This window comes from Hemitrygon akajei, unplaced genomic scaffold, assembly GCF_048418815.1.
Source record: "Hemitrygon akajei unplaced genomic scaffold, sHemAka1.3 Scf000034, whole genome shotgun sequence".
Classification (NCBI taxonomy): domain Eukaryota; kingdom Metazoa; phylum Chordata; class Chondrichthyes; order Myliobatiformes; family Dasyatidae; genus Hemitrygon; species Hemitrygon akajei.
Window position 1 is genome coordinate 6957907 of NW_027331920.1, and position 6730 is coordinate 6964636.

Genomic DNA, 6730 nt, shown 5'->3' on the forward strand with positions numbered 1-6730 from the left:
AGAGAGACAATCAGAGTGAGAGAGAGACAGACAGAGGGAGAGATAGAGAGAGGGAAAGAGACAGAGACAAAGAGAAAGAGAGAGAGATGCACAGAGAGGGTGGGGAGAGAGAGTGAGCGACAGAGGGACAGAGAGAGACAGGGAGAGACAGACAGAGAGAAAGAGAGAGTGAGAGAGAGGGAGAAGGACAGAGAGAGGGAGAGGGAGAGGGAGAGGGAGGGAGTGAGAGAGTGAGAGAGGGAGACAGACAGAGAGGGGAAGAGAGAGAGGGTGTGGAGAGTGAGAGACAGACAGAGAGAGAGAGAGAGTGAGAGAGAGGCAGAGAGAGTGATGGAGAGAGCGTGAGAGGGAGACAGAGAGAGGAACAGAGAGAGACAGAGAGAGAGTGAGAGAGGAAGAGAGTGAGAGAGAGGAACAGTGAGAGAGAGGGTGAGAGACAGGGAGAGAAGGAGAGCAAGATACAGAGAGAGAAGGAGAGACACGCAGAGAGAGAGAGAGAGGGTGGGGAGAGTAGGAGAGAGCGAGACAGAGAGAGCGCGTGGGGAGAGAGTGATTGATAGAAAGAGAGAGAGAGGGGGGGGGGGAGAGGCAGCGAGAGAGGAACAGTGGGAGAGAGACAGAGAGAGGAAGAGAGAGAAGGAGAGAGGGAGAGAGAGAGAGAGGGAGACAGAGAGAGGAACAGAGAGAGACAGAGAGAGAGTGAGAGAGGAAGAGAGTGAGAGAGAGGAACAGTGAGAGAGAGGGTGAGAGACAGGGAGAGAAGGAGAGCAAGATACAGAGAGGGAAGGAGAGACACGCAGAGAGAGAGAGGGTGGGGAGAGTAGGAGAGAGCGAGAGAGAGACAGAGAAAGAGAGGGAGACAGAGAGAGGGAGAGAGACAGAGAGGGTGAGAGACAGAGAGAGCGCGTGGGGAGAGAGTGATTGATAGAAAGAGAGACACAGAGAGAGGGGGGAGAGGCAGCGAGAGAGGAACAGTGGGAGAGAGACAGAGAGAGAGGAAGAGAGAGAAGGAGAGAGGGAGAGAGAGGGGGGGGAGAGGCAGCGAGAGAGCACAGTGGGAGAGAGACAGAGAGAGAGGAAGAGAGAGAAGGAGAGAGGGAGAGAGAGAGAGGGAGAGACAGAGAGAGAGGGAGACAGAGAGAGGAACAGAGAGAGACAGAGAGAGAGAGTGAGAGAGGAAGAGAGTGAGAAGGAGAGGGAGAGAGAGGGAGAGACCGATGAAGACAGAGGGAGTGGGAGTGAGAGATTGACAGAGAGGGAGAGGGAGACAGAGAGAATTGAGAGAGGGGGACAGAGAGAAGGAGAGAGAGTGAGAGAAAGAGAGGAACATGGAGTGAGAGAGACAGAGAGAGAGGGAGGGCAAGAGAGAGAGAGTGAGAGACAGAGAGACAGGCAGAGAGGAACAGAGAGAGAGAGGAGAAGAGACAGAGAGAGGGTGGGGAGAGGGAGAGAGAGAGGGCGAGAGAGAGAGAGGGAGAGAGTCAGAGAGACAGAAAGAGAGAGAAAGGCATAGAGAAAGAGAGGGAGACTGAGAGGGAGAGAGACAGAGAGAGAGAGAGGGTTGGGAGAGAGTGAGAGACAGCGAGACAGGCAGAGAGAGAGAGGAACAGAGAGAGAGGGAGAACGAGATACAGAGAGAGAGAAGGAGAGAGACAGAGACAGGCAGAGAGAGAGGGTGGGGAGAGAGTGAGAGGGAGAGGGAGAGAGAGAAAGGGAGAGAGACAGAAAGAGTGAGACAGAGGGAGAGTGAGAGGAAATGTGATAGAGAGAGGGAGAGTGAGAGAGATAGAGGGAGAGAGACAGAGAGACAGAAAGAGAGGGAGGGAGAGCGAAAGAGAGAGAGAGACAGAGAGACAGGCAAAGGGAGAGAGGAAAAGAGACAGAGAGACAGGCAGAGAGAGAGACAGAGAGGGTGGGGAGAGAGTGAGACAGGGAGAGGGAGAGACAGACAGACAGAGAGACGGAGAGAGAGGAGCAGAGAGTGAGAGAGGAACAGAGAGGGAGAGAGAGAGGGAGGCAGAGAGAGGGAGAGGGAGGCAGAGAGAGGGAGAGGGAGAGAGACAGAGAGAGAGAGGGACAGACATAGAGGGAGAGATGGAGAGAGACAGGCAGAGAGAGAGGAACAGAGAGGGGAGAGAGAGAGGGAGAGAGACAGAGGGTGGGGAAGAGTGAGGGGGGTTACAGAGAGAGAGGGAGACAGAGAGAGAGAGGCAGACAGAGGGAGAGAGACAGAGACAGAGAAAGAGAGAGACAAACAGAGTGAGAGAGAGACAGACAGAGGGAGAGATAGAGAGAGGGAAAGAGACAGAGACAAGAGAAAGAGAGAGATGCACAGAGAGGGTGGGGAGAGAGAGTGAGCGACAGAGGGACAGAGAGAGACAGGGAGAGACAGACAGAGAGTGTGAGAGAGAGAGGGAGAGAGACAGAGAGAGGGAGAGGGAGGGAGTGAGAGAGTGAGAGAGGAAGACAGACAGAGAGGGGAAGAGAGAGAGGGTGTGAAGAGAGTGAGAGACAGACAGAGAGAGAGAGAGAGAGTGAGAGAGAGGCAGAGAGAGTGATGGAGAGAGCGTGAGAGGGAGAGAGGGGGAGAGAGAGGGAGAGAGGAGGGGGAGTGAGAGAGGGGGACGGATAGGGAGAGGGAGATGGAGAGGATGAGAGTGAAATTCCTCTCCTGTCTGTTTCCATTTAGTCTTGTTTCTCCATCTTCCCGGTATCTCCTGCTTCTCAACTTCCCCCGAGTTCTTTATCTGTTCTATCTCTCCTCCTTCTACACACTTACTTCTCCCCACATCTCATCATCCCTTAGCCTACCTCCTCCCCACCCCCTCCATTTCACCAACACAATAGAGCTGGTTACTGACAACAGGAAGTCAGCCTGTTCTATTTTTACAGAACACATCCTGTGCCGAAACTAGTCGTGTTGTCACGGCAACAGCACTGGCCACCACCGGAAACACTGCAGAGAGCTGTGAACAAGTTCAGTACATCATGGAAACTGTGGACACTGTTTACACATCTCTCTGCCTCAATAAAACAGTCCGCATTATCAAAGACCCCACACACGTCGAACATTCTGACTTCCTGAGAGATGGACCACTAACTTCACAATCTCCCTAATGCAGTGTTGTGATTAATTGGTCTGTATGATTCGTTCATTTAATTAATTGTCCCTCACATTTCGCAACCCCGCACTCCCAGTCTCGAGGTGATGAATTGATCTTTATGGACGGGATGTGAATCAAAAGTTATCACTGGACCTTGATTCATTGAAAGCAAATGTTCCCAATTTACGCTCACCTCTCCTTTCCTCTTCTCTCTCTCTCCCCCCTCTCTCATTCTCTCTGCCTGTCACTCTCTCTCTCTCTCTCTCTCTCTCTCTCTCTCTCTCTCTCTCTCTCTCTCTCTCTCTCTCTCTCTCTCTCTCTCTCTCTCTCTCTCTCTCTCTCTCTCTCTCTCTCTCTCTCTCTCTGTCTCTCTCTCTCTTCCACCTCTCTACCCCTCTCCTTTCCCCTCTCTTACCTCCTCACTTACCCTCCCCTCTCCCCCCTTCTCCACACTCCTCCGCCGCCTATTCTGTAGCACACTAAACGGAAACTAACAGGCCTCTCCCGGAAACCACAAGCCTTTATCTTCTGTGAGAACATTGAATCTTTCCAACCGACGAGAAATTATACAGCATCTGTAATCCACTGAGTGTGTAAAACTGTCATCACAGTGTGGGGTGGGGGAGGGGTGCTGGTCTGGACGGGTGGGTGGCAGAGACAGCAAGCTACAGGAAAGGGGTAATTGGGGAGAAAACGAGAGGCAAGCGAAAGGTTAGGCATAAACGGAGGAAGAGACAATAAGGGAAAGATGGCAGGTTAGTGACTGTGTAGGGAAGAATGTTTGGAGGAAAGAGTGGGAGGGTGCAAAAGAGTACGGATGAGGAAAAGATGAGATAGGGAAATTGAGGAATTGTATATGTATAGAGAGAGAGTGAGAGAGAGAGACGGAGAGATAAGAGAGTTAAGGGGGAGAGAGAGAGGGAGAAAGAGAGAGAGAGAGAGAGAGGACTGTGGAGCAGAGTGGAGTACCGGGGCACAGGTAAACATCATCTTTGAACTGTCCACACTCACCTTGAAATCACGTCCTCTGGTAATTGAGATATTCACCTGGTGAACAAACGATGTCGGTTCTCTTCTCTCAGATCTCTAATCAGCCTCAGTCTGCCTCTGGTCTCCCCTCAGCCCCCATCGCTACAGAGGAAACAACTGAAGCCTCTCCAACCTTTCATTCCCTCTGATCCATGAGGCAAAACCCTCCATTTCCAGAACATTAACTCTCACTCGATCCTCCCTCCGCCGTAACAGGGTTAGAGTTCCTCCTGTTGTCAACCAACGACCAGCGGTTCCGTGGTGGCGATAGAGTCACCCGGATAGTGAGATGTGTCCAGGTGCCAGGGACAGGGATGACTCCGATCAGGTCCCTGGCATTCTAAAGGGGGAGGGCGAGCAACCAGACTTGTTGGTAAATATTGGTACCAATGACAGGTAGAAAATGTTAGCAGGCCCCGAAAAGAAATTTTGTGAGTTAGGTAAGGGGTTTGGGAACCGATGTGCCACTACCGAGGATGAGGTAGTTGGTTTGTAGACAGAGACAGTATGTTGTGAGACTGCCGGCAATGAGAGGCTGCTGATAGGGCAACCTGGCAGTCGACAGGATGAGTTGCAATGGAAAAGAGGCAAAGAATCTAAAAGGCTGAACACAGGACTGAAGGTATTACATTTGAATGTGCGCATTGTACAGACTGACGTGGAGGAAGAGCTACAGACTGGCATACATGAGGTTGTGGGCATCATTGAAAGCGTGGCCCTGTTGGTAAACATAATAAAATCAAACCATCAGAAAGAGCTGGCATAGGGTCGGAAGGTGCTGAGTCGTTGTGGGTAGAGCTAAGGAACTGCAAGTGCAAAGAAAACCCTGGTGGAAGGTATGTGCAGACCCCCAAACAGTAGTAAGGATGTAGTCTACAAACTACAACAGGAGATAGAAAATGCAAGTCAGCAGGTCGACGTTACAATAGTCATGTGGGATTTCAGTTCACAAATAGATTGGGAAAACCCGGTTGGTGCTGGATGCCCCGAGGGAGAATTTCTAGAATGCCTGCGAGGTGGCTTCAGAGAGCAGCTCGTGGTTAAACCCACTATCGCCAAATCATATCGTTCCCTCGCGGCCCGGTGGCTGGGGACCACTGCACTAAGGGATCTGCTATTCCGGGTAGGGTGTGATGCAATGAACTGGGATTGAATTTGCAGTTTGAGAAGGGGAAGCACAACGTAGATGCAGTGTTGCAGTGGAATGAAGGAAACTGCAGAGGCGTGAGAGAGGAGCTGGCCAAAAGTGATTGGAAAAGACCTTTGGCACCGATAACGTCAAAGCAAGACTGGGTGGAATTTCGGGAAGCAATTCAGAAAGCGCAGGATATACACATTCCGAAGAGACAGAAGTGTTCAAAAGGCAGATAGTCCATAAGACCATAAGGTGCAGGAGCAGATTGGGACATTAGGCCCATCGACCCTGCTTTAACATATCACCATATCATCCTGGTTGATCCAATTTCGTCCCAGACCCAATCTCCTGTCTTCTCCCCGTATCCTTTCACACCCTGAACAATCAGTAATATATGACCTTCTGTAGTACATGTACAGAGAGACTCGGCCTCCACCGTTGCCTGTGGCAAAGAATCCCATAGATTCTCCACTCTGGCTAAAGAAATTCCTCCTCATTTCCGTTCTAACAGGATGCCCTCTGTTATGGCTTCTCCGGTCTTAGACCCACCAATCACAGGAAAAATCCTGCCCACATCCACTCAATCAAGGCTCCTCCTTCAACGAGTTCACCCCTTATTTTTCTGAATTCTGGCCCAGAGACATCAATGGTGATATGACAACCTATTCAATACTGGAACCATTTTCGTGCACCTCCTCTGAACCCCCTGGAGATTCAGCACATCCTTTCTAAGACAAGGAGCTCAAACCTGCTCAAAATACTACAAGTGAGGCCTCACCAGAGCTTTTTAATGTTCCAGCATTTCGTCCTTGCTTTTACCTTTTAGTCCTCATGAAATGAATGCTCTGTATTCCATCCGCCGTTTCCAATCCTAATCTGTCCAGCTCCTTCTGTGGCCTCTCTACGTCCTCAGAACTACCTTTCCCCCCATCTCTGTTCATGTCCTCTGCAGATTTTGCAACAAAGCCATCAAAGACATCATCCAAGTCATCGCCATATAGCAGAGAATAATCGGTCCCATCACAGGCCCCTGTGGAATGCCATTGGACATCTGCAGCCAGACAGAAAACGCTCCATTTATTCACGCCTTCTGCCTCCTGTCAATCAGCCACTGCTTTATCTGTGCTGGACTCTTTCTGTAATATCATGGGCTCGTAGCTTGTTAAACAGCCTCATGTCTGCCACCTTTTCAAAGGCCTGAAATTCAAAGTATACAACATCAACCGATTGTCCTTTGTCTATCCCGCTTGTTATTTCTTCAATGAATTTCAACAGATTTGTCAGGAAACTATGCTGACTCCGGCCCTTTTTATCATTTGCCCAAAGTTCCCTGAGACATCATCCTTAATAATCGAATCTAACATCTTCCCAAACACTGAGGTCAGACCAGCTGGCCTTCAGTTTCCTTCCCTCTGCCTCTCTCGCTTCCTGAAGAGTGAAGTGACACTGTTGTACTCCCCTT